A 15,254-nucleotide genomic window follows, 5' to 3' on the forward strand; every position below is an offset into this window, starting at 1 on the left:
CTTACTTTAAGAGGAAAACAGCATCTTACTCACTTTAGGTTATCTGAACGTTGTGCCTCAACAAGTAGTGAACATTTTAAAACTGCAGCAAGACAATTTAGTTAGCAAAATCATTCAAACTATCCACTAAGGATCAAAGTAAAATGATATATAACTTTATGGTGATGCAACAGTTTATTTCAGGCTAATCTGAAGATAAGATTGGGAAGGGGATGAAAATTTAAGAATTATTTCCCTTATTAGTGATAAATTATATATTGACCATTCCTGCAAGAGAACTAAAAGAAATTCAACCTCCCCATGTTGAATTCTTGAAATTCAACCTCCCCAAGTTTTTTTTTTTTGAAAAATATGGAACGCTTCACGAATTTGCGTGTCATCCTTGTGCAGGGGCCATGCTAATCTTCTCTGTATCGTTTCAATTTTAGTATGTGTGCTGCTGAAGCGAGCACCCAGGTTGAATTCTTGATATTCTCACAAATAGTGTGGACAACCAAAGCTATAGGCTGAGCCCCAAGTCTTGGGGTTTGTTCATATGAAACTTAACCCCACAAAGGATAAGTCAAGTCTACTTAAAATTAGGCCTAAGAGTCACCTCCAAGAGAACCTGTTTTGTCGCTCAGATGTGGCCTCTCTCTCCAGCCAACACAACAAGCAAACTGACGACCCTCCCCCTCTCTGCGTGGGACATGACTCCCAGGGGTGTGAACCTTCCTGTGTGATTGTGAAAACCTTGTGTCTGATGCTCCTTTTATCTACCTTGTTAACAGATGACTAGAACATATAGAATAAAAATAAATAATAGGGGGAACAAATGTTAAAATAAGTTTAGTTTGAAATGCTAATGATCAATGAAAGGGAGGAGTAAGGGGTATGGTGTGTATGGTTTTTTTTTGTTTTCATTTTATTTTTCTGTTGTTTTTTATTTCCTTATCTGAATTAATGCAAATGTTCTAAGAAATGATCATGATGATGAATATGCAACTATGTGATGATATTGTGAATTACTGATTATATATGTAGAATGGAATGATCACATATTAAGAATGTTCATGTTTCTTTCCTGTAATTTAAAAAAATAAATAAAAATTTAAAAAAGAGAGAACTAAAAGATATTTTATGGAAATTTGTGGTATACGTTTTTTAATTGAGAAATCTTTTCATGCAAGCTGTATAATCAATAGCTCACAATATCATCACATAGCTGTGTATTCATCACCATGATCATTTTTTAAATATTAACATCACTCCAGAAAAAGATATAAAAACAAAAAGAAAAAACACACATAACATATACCTTACCCCTCCCTCTCATTGACCACTAATATTTCTGTATACACAATATATTTTATCCTTTGTCCCCCTATTATTTATTTATTTATTTATCCATATTTTTACTCATCTGTCCATACCTTGGGTAAAAGGAACATCAAACACAAGGTTTTCACAATCACACGGTCACAATGTAAATATTATACTTTTATCCAATTGTCTTCAAGAAATCTAGGCTACTGGAACACAGCTCAAGTGTTTCAGCTACTTCCCTCCATGTGGTGCACTTTTTCAGGATGGTTTCTAAAAAGGGGGGGATTAAGTTACAGGTCATTCATTGCATTTTATAATGGTGATATTATAATCCGTTCTCTTCCTAACAGTCAAACTGTGGAAGGGTATTCTAGTCTCTGAGTTCATTTGGATATTCTTATGGCTTTGAGTATAGGCCAAGCACAATTAGAATTAATTTGGGAATTAAGTTGACTCATTCTGTAACATCTTGGTCTTTGCTAACTGGCCTTGTTCACCCTTGTATGCACATTGCAATCATCGGCACCACTCTTGGAGACTTTGAATTTAGTTTCCTTCCTAAGGACTAGTCTGTCTACTATTCCTGCCATCATCTCAAGCATATTTAATGCAATCAATAACCTTATTTGGATTTGTATTGCAACTTCCATGCCTTGTCCCTAATTAAGTTTGGTTCTTAGCATTAATAGCTCTGTTCTTTACCTGGAGTGTTCTTGCCCCAGCTCCTTGTGTAACTGGATCCTTTTTATTATTCAATTCTCAGTTTAAAAATCCCACTTCAGAGCAACTTTGCCTGATTAATCAATTAAAAGTAGCCCCCCAGATACTCTCTATCCCATCACTCTGTATTATTTTCACCCCAGCACTGATCTGAAATGCTTTGGTTTATTTGTTCGTTTCTCCTTCCACTAGAATGCAGCTTCCTATGCCTGGAGTTCTTGTCTGTCTACTTATAGCTGTATCCCTGGCACCTACAATTGTGTCTGGGATAGTAGGTGGTCAAGGAATACCGATGAATTCCTTTCAGAATAATTCTGTGTATTTGCTTTTACCACCTTATCCAGTTTTGGTAGATTAGAATAAAATATTATGAACCTCTACCTGTAATGTGTCGAAAAGGCAACTCAATTTTTTTCCAGTTTTTTTTTTGGGGGGGGGATTGTGGAGGAGCATGACAAGTGAGCATTCTACCACTGAACCATGAGTGCACCCTGTAGCTTAATTTTTTAAGAAGATTATTGCTTTTCAGAAGAGTAGAAAATTGCAATTCTTGCATATTGAGACATGAAATAATGAAGCTTGAATTGTAAACATGGGTCATTTTTGTTTTTTTCCAAAGTTAGAAAATAAAAAATAGACTGGATCTTTGATGCCATTTTAACTTCTGTCACTGTGACTAAAACTCAGATTGGATTCATCATCTCAGAAAGATATCCCAAGTCATATTGATACAGACTTTAGAGAGGGGGATCAAAGAGAAATCCTGGTATGAAAGGTATCTGAAAAACACTGATAACTCTTAGAACATTTTGTTTTTGGTTTTTTTTTTACTTTTTTTTTATTAATTAACGGAAAAAAAAGAAATTAACCCAACATTTAGAAATCATACAATTCTACATATGCAATCAGTAATTCTTAACATCATCACATAGATGCATGATCATCGTTTCTTAGTACATTTGCATCGGTTTAGAAGAACATTTTAAGAGTAAGTTTTTCTCAAAGAAAATCTTTACTATAGCCATGGATCTGTAATTGATACCCAATGTATTTTTTGTTTGTTTCTGAAAACATATTTTCTTATGCTTTGCTTTGTAAGTACTGCTCGTAATCTGATAAACCATTGCAATCTTAGAAGGTAGGCAAATTTGCTGTATTTTATGCTGTAATCTACTGATAATGTTAATATACCATTTAGGTTTTATATAAACTACTTTCTTGCATTCCTGATTGCTTATACTTCCAGCTGCATATTCCACATCTGTTTGAAAGAGGATTTTATTTTTAAACGCTATCTGTGTTTTGAACATATAAAATGACATTTTTAGAAATCATGTTCTTACTTCTTGCAGAAAGATAAAGAGCTCATCTGCTACTTGAACTTGTGTTCAGCTTGTTAGATATTTAACTTTAATGTGCCAGATGTTATCAACTTGGCAAAATAGTAGTTTCTAACCCATCTCTGTGCTGATCTCTCCATTTAAGTCTACAGCTGTATTGCTCTCTGCCTCCTGGTGTAAATAACAATATTAATATATTTCCCAAGGAATGTGCCACTTCTCAATTTTTATTTCATTGTCCACAAGGGTCTTGGAGTCATATCCAACTTACTTCCCAGGACTTGCTTGATCTCCTCACATGGTCTTAAAAGCATCACAGTTGCAATGTTGACAACCTGTCTGCAATGGTAAGACAATTCTGACTCTAAGTGAACTGGGAAAATAGCTTGTTTCTAAATTCAGCTAGGCACTGTGAAGAGCTTCAGCAAAGTTGTTTAACTTCTCTGAAGAATGCACAGATTATTTATGCAAACAAAGAGTAAGTCATGCTGTACTGGTATTTAAGAATGATGAGAGTATGTTGATTTTAAAATCATTTTCCTGAGTCTCAAAAATGATGAAAGTATTTTTGTGTCATAACAAATGTTGTATATTTAAATAATCTTTTGAGTTTTTAAATGAACTATGCTAGTACAGCTCATCACTTTCAAGTTAATTATTTATGTAGACAGCATTGTTATTATTAGTTAATATCTCCTTTTCAAATGCTCAACTCGAAAAAATAATCTTAATTCATTCATTAGAAGGGTAGAAAAGAAAAACAAATTCTATATAATAAAATAATAGCTAGCATGTATTGAGTAATTACCATGAGTATTTTAATTTGTGAATGGTGCCAGAAATGAAATATACCAGAAATGGATTGGCTTTTATAAAAGAAATTTATTGGGCGGGCCATGGTGGCTCAGCAGGCAGAGTTCTTGCCTGCCATGCCAGAGACCTGGGATTGATTCCTGGTGGTTGCCCATGCAAAAAAAAAAAACAAATAAACAAAACCCAAGAATTTATTAAGCTGCAGCTTTACAGTTCTAAGGCCATAAAAATGTCCAAAGTAAGGCATCCAAAGACAGATACCTTGACTGAAAAAAGGCTGATCTGGGAAGACACATGGCCAGCATCTGCTGGCCCTTTGACTTCTGGTTTCAAACAGCTTTTCATAGGTGCATTTTTCTGCATCTCCAAACATCTCTATCTCTATCAGCTCTCTTTGTCGGCACTCCAGGCATCTCCAAATGTCTGCACTTTTTTGGGCTCCTTGTCAACAGATGAATAGAACATATGGAATAAAAATTAATAATAGGGGGAACAAATGTTAAAATAAATTTAGAAGATTCAAATGCTAGTGATCAATGAAAGGGAGGAGTAAGGGGTATGGTATGTATGGGTTTTTTTCTGCTTTCATTTTATTTTTTTGTTGTCTTTTTATTTCTTTTTCTGAATTAATGCAAATGTTCTAAGAAATTATCATGATGATGAATATGCAACTATGTGATGATATTGTGAATTACTGATTTTATATGTAGAATGGAATGATCACATATTAAGAATGTTTGTGTTTCTTTCCTGCAATTTTTTTTATTTAATAAAAAAATTTTTATAAAAAAGAGAGCTAAAAGATATTTTATGGAAATTTGTGGTGTACTTTTTTTAATTGAGAAATCTTTACATGCGAGGTGTATAATCAATGGCTCACAATATCATCACATAGTTGTGTATTCATCACCGTGATCATTTTTTTAAATATTTGCCTCTGTGTCTCCTGGAGCTTCTGCGTTTCCAAAAGTCTGTGTCTGCCTCTTCATCTGAGGCTCATACAAATGTCTCACCTTTTAAACGACCCCAGTAAACTAATCAAGACCCACCTGGAATGGGCAGTCATATCTCCAGCTAATCAAAAGGTCTCACCCACAATTACATGTTTTCAGTCTTTATTAAAACAATCCAATCAAAGAGGTTCCACTAAAAGAAGCATGGTTGTCCCCACAAGATTGGATCAGGAGAAAGGCATGGCTTTTCTGGGGTACATAACAGCTTCAAACCAGAACAGCCAGGTCCTGTGTAAAGAGATTTATATCCATTCTGTCATTTAATCCTCCTAGCAAAGCTAAAGCAGACAGTATTATTGCACCTATTTAACAGAAAGCTAAACTAGAAATTACTTTGCCGAAATCAGAAGGTAACTAGTAACATAGGCAAGAGTATAAATAGAATATCTGGATAATAAAATTTCTACTTTGGAATTTTTAAATGATCAAAAATGTGGAAACTTTCTAAAATATGATTAAGAGAACAGGAACTATGGAGGTTGGACTATTATCTTTTGTTATTTTAATAAGTTTTATATCTTTTGTTTTTTTTACATAGGCAGACACCAAGAATCAAACCCAGGTCTCCGGCATGGCAGGCAAGAACTCTGCCTGCTGAGCCACTGAGGCCCACCCTATTTTAATAACTTTTAAACACATAAGAGTAAAAAAAATATTATACTGACTCATGACTCTCTCTCAGAGACTCAGCTCCCACATCATAATTCTCAAAATTTTGTCACTTTCCTTCATCAATCTTGTTTTTCATTTGCCAGCCTTTTTTAAATCATATCTTAGCTAGCCTTTCATTTCATGTCAACATTAGTCAGCATACAACTCTTAAAAATATAGAAATTTTCTTACTGACTCTGTGCTGGTCTGAAATTGCTGTGTACTCCAGAAAAGCCATGTTCTTTAAATCCAATCTTGTGAGTGTGGGCTTATTTTGGATAGGCCCTTTTGATTAGATTATTTACATGGAGATGTGACCTCACCTATTCAAGGTGGGCTTAATTACTGGAGTCCTTAAAAGGGGTGACACGGGGAACAGAGACCTGAAATCAGAAACAGACTTTTGGAGATGCAGACAGGAAAATGCCCAGAAGACACCAGAAGCTGAGATTGCTGTTTGGAGCCAGAAGACAGGAGAGGACAGCAGATGTCGCCATGTGCCTCCTCATGTGACAGAAAAACATCAGGCAAGATTGGCCTTTCTTAAGAGAAGATATCCTCTTGTTGGTACCTTAATTTGGATATTTTTCATGACCTTAGAATTGAAACGTGTAACTTACTAAATCTCCTTTATAAATGCCAATTCCTTTTTGATATATTGCATTCCAGTAGCGTTAGCAAACCAAAACAGATTCCAATGTCATTATCAATGCAACAAAATTAACAATATTTCTTTGGTATTGGCTAATATCCAGGCCATACATTTCCGGTCTTTTCTTCCCCCCCAGTTGATTGATTCAAACTGGACTCTAAATAAAATCAGCATATTATATTTTGTTGTTACAACTCATAAGTCTCTCTGAATTTAGAATAGTCTATTCTAAATTTTTTCTCCACGTCTTGATTTATCCTATACAGTATTCCATATTCTGGACTTGTCTGTTTCCTTCCCTGTGGTATCGTTTAATTTGTTTCTTTTTCTACCATATTTTTTATAAGTGAAAGCTAGTACCAGAATCTTGATTAGATTTAAATTCATCTGTTTGGCAAGAATATTTAATATATAGTATACCGCATCACATCAGGCACCATAAAGTCTAATTGTTTCTCCTTATTTATTCTAAAATTAATCAGGGCATTTATGTGTAACAACTTGATCGCTCCATTGTAAATATTTCTGTATCATTCCAATTTCAGTATATGTGCTGCCAAAGAGAGCACTTTTTTTTTTTTTTTTTTTTTTTCAGTTTGGGCAGGCTCCAGGAATCAAACCTGGGTCTCTGGCATCACAGGCAAGAACTCTGCTACTGAACCACCATTGCCTGGCCCATTGTAAATATTTCTATTGACCTTTCATCTACTGGTTTCATCCATTGAAGATTGCTGCCTGATTATTGCATTAAGTAATGCAAAATAGTGATTTTCTAATTCAATCATTCCTTTCATATTCACTATCACTAACTCTTCTGTAAAGGAGAACTTTCCTCCATTTACGGGAATTAATGCCTATCCTGAAACACCATTTGCACAAGGACACCTTAATTCTTTTCTTTTAATTGTAAAGTTTAGAATAAAATGTTGATATCTTAGTAACTTCCTATGTCATGACGAGATGGGGAGGGGGTTTGAAGTTGGTGGACACGGAGGAAGGGTCTCTTTTTTTCTCTTATATTCATTCTCTTTCACTCTGTCTTTATTTCTATTGTGAATTTATCATTCTTTATTTATAAATAAATATACATCAACATCATCAATTTCAATGGTGTCTAATATTCCACTGTTTGGCTAGATTAGTGGCTCTCAAAATGTGGCCCCTGAATCAACTACATGATTAGAAATGCAAATATCTCAACTCAACCAAAACATCAGAAGCTCTGGTAATGAAACCCAGAAAGATGTCTTTTAATAGGTCTTCTGGATGATTCTAAGGTCACTAAGGTTTAAGGCCCACTGGGCTAAATCATTACCAATCAATTGTTCCCTTATTGTTGCTATTATAGCCTTACCTCACACCCCTCAACCTTCTCTGTTTCACTTTACAAGGACAAGCTCGTTTCACACCCATTTCCAGTGGGCCCCTTATTGAATCCTGGCTTTTTGTGTTTGTTGTTTGTTTGGCTTTGTTTTATTGCCGTCTTCAATTTCAGTGAGCTTCTTCCAGGGTTTTCCAAATTCAATTTTCATTTTTTAATACTGTTTACTGTGTAGTTTCTAAGCTAGAGATAATACACAGTCATAAAAATCATAAAAAGAAGGATCCAGTTTTTATATAAGAAAATGTGACACATTCTCAAACAGGAGGACAATGGTAAAGGATGAGAAGGATGGAGAGAGTATATTTGTAATAGCTGCTTTCTTTAGTAGTGAGATGAAATAAAATATTTCTTCCCAAAGCAAAGTAGATATTTTAAAATATATATACATTTAAATCTGGTTTTTAACAATTATTACTAACGATCATTGTTAAATCTAAATCAGATACTAGATCTTTATTAGACTCATTAAGAAAGAGGCTTGTTTTAAAATATTAAATATCAGTGCTGGAATTCCAATAAATCTCATGAACTATTATCAAGCAAGTCAAAAAATAGAAGTAAAAATGTATCTTAAAATTAATAAAGCTGCAATGTTAGTATTTTTTGACAATGAAGTATTCTTCCTCTGAAACAGAAGATTGTTGAGAGAAATTTAAAAAAAGGAGACATTTTCAGGTATTACAGATTTTACTATGCATGCCTTTGAAGTAGGAGGAAATAGCTAAAAAAGAAATGATGCAATGTAAGTGGACTATAGGATATTATATTGCAGTGAAAAGCAAGGAGAGCAAGACGAGTGTAAAAGAACTGCATTAGGCCTTATGGATGGGATATCCTACTTGCCAAGACTTGTTTTTTATATTTTGTATTCCCAACACTTCACATAGTGTATATTAAGTATATTAGTTTGTTAAAGCTTCCAGAATGAGTATACCTGAAATGAAATGGCTTTTATAAAGGGAATTTATTAAGTCACAAGTTAACAGTTCTAAGGACATAATAATGTCCAAACTAAGGCATCCAGGGAAAGATATCTTGACTCAGGAAAGGCCGATGAGTTCAGAACACCTCTGTCAGCTTGGAAGTCATGTGGCTGGTATCTGCTGTCCTTTGGCTTCTGGTTTCAAGCACCTTTCCTGAGGGCATTTTCTTCCTGCATTTCCAAATATCTGGGTCTCCTGTCAGCTCTGTCAGCTCTGAAGCTTTTTCCAAAATGGTTCCCTCTTAAATAACTCCAGTAAGCAACCCCACTTTGAATGGGTGGAGACACATTCTCCATGGAAGCCACCTAATCAGAAAGATCCAACTCAAAAATATTGAATCAGGATTAAAGGACATGGCTTTCTTTTGGGGTATACAACAATTTCAAATCAGCATATTAAGTAAAAATGCACATTAATTGAATAAATGAATGAATAAGAACTAGGAAAAGGAAAACTAAAAGTTGAGATGGAGTAGAAGTAGAACAGCACTTAAAATAAATTTACCTCTTAGATGTCTCAATTTCTATTGTCCCTGCATCTATCACCACAGCACTCTACCCCCAACTCACTCATATACCATCACTGTGGTCATCACCACTCACCAACCAAAGCCTGGACTTGTCATACATATTCCACATCAAAATGTTCTATCTGGAGGAGCAATTTGAACAGATGGCAAGATTCCTGTGGCTGGAAACTCAAGCCTAGCCTTGGTAGCAAAGAGGAGAACTAAATCAAGTCCAATCAGGCATTTCCTCAGCACTCATCACTTAATCGATATTTGTGTGCTAGGCCTTAGTCCATGTCTGGCAATGCAAAGGTAAAAAGACATAGTGCTTGTAGTCAAGGAACTCCTAACCTAGCCAACTATTACTCCATGGAATAAAAGCTATGTAAGCTATATGAACTTACTCTGCAGTTACTAAGTGGGGAAGAATTAACTGGGGTGATGAAATTTGTCATACAATTTAAAAATTCATTATATCAGGATAGTTATATTTTGGGTTACCAAACTGACTTCAGAATTTACAAGGCAGAAAACAAGAAGCCTAGGCTATTTACAAAGAAAAATGCATTATAGCTCTCTTTTATGCTGCCTCCAGGATTGGGGTTAAAACCTGACACTTGACTACACACCCTTGGATTTATTTCTGCCCATGTTGCGTTATGCAGGGAGCAACAACCAATCAACACTTGCTAAGTGCTGAGATCAGTCAAGTCCATAGCACATTGCTTTCTCCTTTACATCTTCTCTCTGGTTCAAATGTGATGTTGATACCACCATTTTCTTGGTATTCAGATTTAAACCTCACTATTGTAACAAAGCTCAACCCCTATATTTAATAAGGTCCATTTGGATTCTCCCTCTGCAAAGCTGATTCATGTAACCTCCCTTGCCTATTAAATCCAAAAAAAAAACTCATTCTGGTCCAGAATCAGAGTAATTTTCCTAAAGCACAACTCCCATCAGGAACAGAGATGTGGTCATCATTAATTTCTCATAATTCCTGGGGCATACGAGTCAATAACGTTTGTTGGAATTGATAACTGGCTTCTGGTAATGAACTTCCCAATGTGAGCAAGGGGAATATTTTAATTTTCCTGATATCTGTTTCACTTGAGGGTTAAAAATGTTTATGTCCACTAGTTGGAGTCTCTTTTTCACTCAGAATAAAATTAATGCACTTTTTTCCACCTTACCACTTTACTGATAATAGGGTATGACCACACCGTCTCACTTTATTTCCACCTTTTTCAAATAAGGTTACAATTAGGAAATTCATAGACTCTTTTATAATATCTGCATTCCAAGTTGGCTACTTCCTAATGGTATAAAGGTCAAGGCCAACATCTTGTCAGAATTTCCCTCTGAATTACATCAAATGAGTTATCATACCTATAAAATTTTATGTGCTTTTAAAAAAAATGTAAAAGATGTTTCACATAAGGACTTTTCATGACCCTTTGCCAAAGTTAGCTTTATGCCACTATTTGTGGAGTTCAATTTATTTATGCACCAGAGCCCATTGTACATTCTCTGTATTGGATGATCAGCAAATATAAATTAACTAATTACTGTATTTGGTATTGTCTGGATCAATATAAGTCTCAAGTGGATTCAATGCTCTCATTTGTTCTTTTTAAAGCTAACTCCACACACGTAGAAAGTGGGAAGCTTCATGGATAAACAAAACCCCATCTGTCCCAATGTATGTATGTATTTTTAAATAGAGAAGTTGTAGGTTTACAGAAAAAGCATATAAAAATCGCAGCATTCCCATATAGCTTCTATTGTTGACACTTTTGCATTAGTGTTGTACCTTTGTTACAATTCATGAAAGAATAGTAAAACTATACTGTTAATTACAGTCCATAGCTCAGAATAGGTGCATTTTTTCCTCATATATGATCCTATTTTTAAAACCTTGTATTAGTGTGGTACATTTGTTATAATTCACAAAAGAACACTTTTATACTACTACTATTATCTATAGCCTATCATTTATAATAGGGTTTATTGTGTTATGCAGTTCTACGTTTTACCTTTTGACTTTTATTCTAGTAATGTAGATAAAGCCTAAAATTTCCTTCTTTAACCACATTCATGTATGTAATTAAGAACTGTTAATTACACTAACAATGATATGATACCATCATCACCATCCATATGCAAAATTTTACAATCAACCTAAATAGAGACTCTATACAAATTAATCTATTGACTTCCTATTCCCTACCCATAACCCAGCTCCAGATAACCTATATTCTAGATTCTAACTCTATGAGTTTGCTTGTTATAATTAGTTCATATTGTATAAATAGTTCATACAATATATATCCCTTTGTGTCTGACTGATTTCACACAACATAATGTCCTCAAGGGCCATCTATTTTATCGCATGTATAAAGGCTTCATTCCTTTTAATGGCTGAATGATAATGGTTTGTATATGCCATATTTTGTCTATACATCCATTGATTGATGGACACTTGGGTTGCTTCCATCTTTTGGTAATTGTGAATAGTGCCACTATGAACATTGTTGTGTAAATATCTGTTTGAATTCCTGCTCTCCTGCATTTGGGTACATACCTAGGAGTGGGATTGCTGGCTGATGTGGTAATTCTATACTTAGCTTTCTGAGAAATTGCCAAACTCTCCTCAATAGCAGCTTCATCATTCAACATTCCCACCACCAATGAATGAGTGTTCCTATTTTCTCACATCCTCTCCAACACTTGTAATTTTCTTTTATTTTTATAGTAGCCACTCTGGTGGATATGAAATATTATCTCACTGTGGTTTTGATTTTCATTTTCTTAATGGCTAGTAATATTGAACATATTTTCATGTGCTATTTAGTCATTGTACATCCTCTTTAAAAAAATGTCTATTCAACTGTTTGTCCAATTTTTAATTGAGTTGTTTGTCATTTTATTGAATTGTAGTATTTCTTTATATATTCTGGATATTAAACCCTTTTCAGGTGCATGGTTTCCAAATATTCTCTCCCATATATATATACAATCAACTTAAATAGAAACTCTATACAAGCTAAGGATTGATTCCCCACTCCCTACAAACAACCTAGCGCCAGGTAGCCTATATTCTAGATTTTAAATCTAGTAGTTTGTTTATTATAGTTAATTCTTATTGATGAGATTATATAATATTTACCCTTTTGTAAATGGGTAAACCCTTTTGTGTCTGACTTTTAATAATTTTGTGATAAAGTCTTTTGACATGAAAATGTTTTTTAACTTTGATGAGGGTCTATTTATCTTTTTATTTTCTTTTATTGCTTGTACTTTGGGTGTAAAGTCTAAGAAATCATTTTCTTCTAGGAGTTTTATAGTCCTGGCTCTTATATTCAGGTCTTTGTTCCATTTTTAGTTAATTTTTATATATGATGTGAGATACAGGTCCTCTTTCATTCCTTTGCATATGGTTCTCCCAGCACAATCTGTTGAAGAGATTATTCTTCCCCAGTTGACTGGATTTAGCAACCTTGTCAGCCTCATCAAAAATCGTTTGGTGAAAAAGAAGTCCAAGGTGGCAGCTTAGTGAGATGTGGAATTTAGTTCATCCTCCAAAGCAACTAGTAAATGGTCAGTAACAGTACAGAACAACTGCTGAGACCACTCAGTGACCGGACACAGAGTGAACACCAGTCTGGACAAGCTGGACCAGCTACAATCCTGCCCAGAACTGTGAGGCCCCTCCCTGACAGGCTACTTCCCAGAGAAGAAAGGAAAGAGACTTTGCTGACAGCAAGGGGCTTAGCTCAACCAAACTTCAATTGTGGAATTAATTAACACATTCTGACTATTAAAGTAGGCCCCCAGCTCAGCTGAACCTTGAATAAAAACTGAGGTTGCTGGTTTTTGCCTAACGGCAAAGGGAACAAGGCTGTTGGGAAAAAATTTCAAAAAAAAATTTTTTTAGATCAGACAGCACAAAATATTTGAAAGGATCTGGTCCCTGAAGGAAAGGAGGGGGCATATAAGACCTAGAGATACACAAAGCAACATACCAACTTAAGATCTTGATTGGCAAACCTAAGTAATGGGATCTTGCTCTGAAACATTTTTTTTTTTCTTTTCTTTTTTTGTGGCTGTGTTTCTACAGATTGATTGCTCTTTGGATACAACTACAAGCCTTCTCAGGTTCCAACTGCCTCAGGCAAGGGCAGAATTAAGCTTGTGTGAGAGCTTCTCTGGAGGCTGAGTCTTCCCCAGGAGAGAAATGGGGCCCGGTTCAAGTGGAATCCATGCCTCAAGGAGTTCACATACCAGGGTCTGGAAAACTGAAGCAGTTAAAGCCAGCCTACAAACTCTCCTCTGTCTCAACCATACCACCAGCAGGGAGAGTCTGCTGAAGTTAAAGGTACCACATTACCTTATACTGGTGGGAACCACAGGCAGACAAGCATCACATACTGAGCAGGATAGCAAAACACAGATTCTTGAGGCTTCATAGGATAGTCTTTCAACCTACTTGGTCTAACCCTCAGGGAAATCTGATTCAGATGACACTTTCCCCCTGAAAGGAGACCAATTTGGTCTGTGAAAATATTACTGGTGTCTACAACACATAAACAAACCCTCCTAAGGAAGAAAAAAGGCACCTTACAGGCAGGGCAAGAAATAAGAAAACAAAAACTGAAAAATACTGATCTGTTAAACAAAACCTAAGCTAGAGGTCTAGAATAAGCAGAACTAAATGTCAAAGAACAGATAGACAGCAAAGTCATCCAGCAAGAAAATCCTAACTTAAAAAAAATGAAAACAATCTCCAGAATGAACTAATTAAAGAAATTAAATGCCTAGACACCAGCAAAAACAATGAATCATACTAGGAAAGTTGAAGATATGGCCCAGTCTAAGGAACAAACCAAAAATTCAAATGAGATACAGGAGTTCAAACAATTAATTCAGGATGTTTGAACAGACATGAGAAATCCTCATCAAAAATCAAATCAATGAATTGAAAGAAAATATAAAGAAGGCAAGGGACAAACAAAAAGAAGAAATCAAATGTCTGAAAAAAAAAAAACACAGAACTTGTGGGAATGAAAGGCACAGTAGATGAGATAAAAAAAAAATGGAAACATACAAAGTCAGATTTCAAGAGAGCAGAAGATAAGATTAGTGAACAGGAGGATGCAACACCTGATTTCCTGATTTCCAACAAGCAAAAGAAAATATAGGGAAAAGAATGGAAAAATATCAGCAGGGACTCTGGAAATTAAATGACAACATAAAGCACATGTATATATGTGTTGTGGGTGTCCCAGAAGAAGAGAAGGGGAAAAGAAGAGAAAAACTAATGGAGGAAATTATCACTGAAAATTTCCCAACTCTTATGAAAGACTTAAAATTACAGATCCAAAAAGTGCAGCATGCCTCTAATAGAATAGATCCAAATAGACATACTCCAAGACACTTAACTATCAGAATGTCAGATGTCAAAGACAAAGAGAGAATTTTGAAAGCAGCAAGAGAAAAACAGTCCATCACAACAAGGGAAGCCCAAAAAGACTGTGTAGATTTCTCAGCAGAAACCATGGAGGTGAGAAGACAGTGGGATGATACATTTAAGACATAAGAACAGAAAAACTGTCAACCAATAATTCAATATCCAGCAAAATAGTCCTTCAAAAATAAGTGAGAAATTAAAGCATTTTCAGGCAAAAATATCACTGAGAATTTGTGACCAAGAGACCAGCTCTCCAAGAAATACTAAAGGGAACACAAGAGACACATAAAAAAAAAAAAAAGACAGAACAGCAAGGTGTGGAGAAGAGTGTAGAAATGTAGACAATCAGTACAGGTAAAAAGAAGGAAAATTAGATATGAAAATAAAACCCAAAAGGCAAATGGGTAGTAGAAAG

The 15,254-nt window shown here is 35.1% G+C and overlaps 1 non-coding gene across 1 annotated transcript; it reads right to left on the reverse strand.

The window, feature by feature from the left end:
• Window positions 1–345: 345 nt before the first annotated feature.
• LOC143649031 (U6 spliceosomal RNA) lies at window positions 346–452 on the reverse strand. Its single transcript, XR_013158910.1, has one exon. It is a non-coding gene; the product is annotated as a U6 spliceosomal RNA (small nuclear RNA).
• Between the last annotated feature and the right edge of the window lie 14,802 nt (window positions 453–15,254).

Source organism: Tamandua tetradactyla, chromosome 10, assembly GCF_023851605.1.
Source record: "Tamandua tetradactyla isolate mTamTet1 chromosome 10, mTamTet1.pri, whole genome shotgun sequence".
Taxonomy (NCBI): Eukaryota; Metazoa; Chordata; class Mammalia; order Pilosa; family Myrmecophagidae; genus Tamandua; species Tamandua tetradactyla.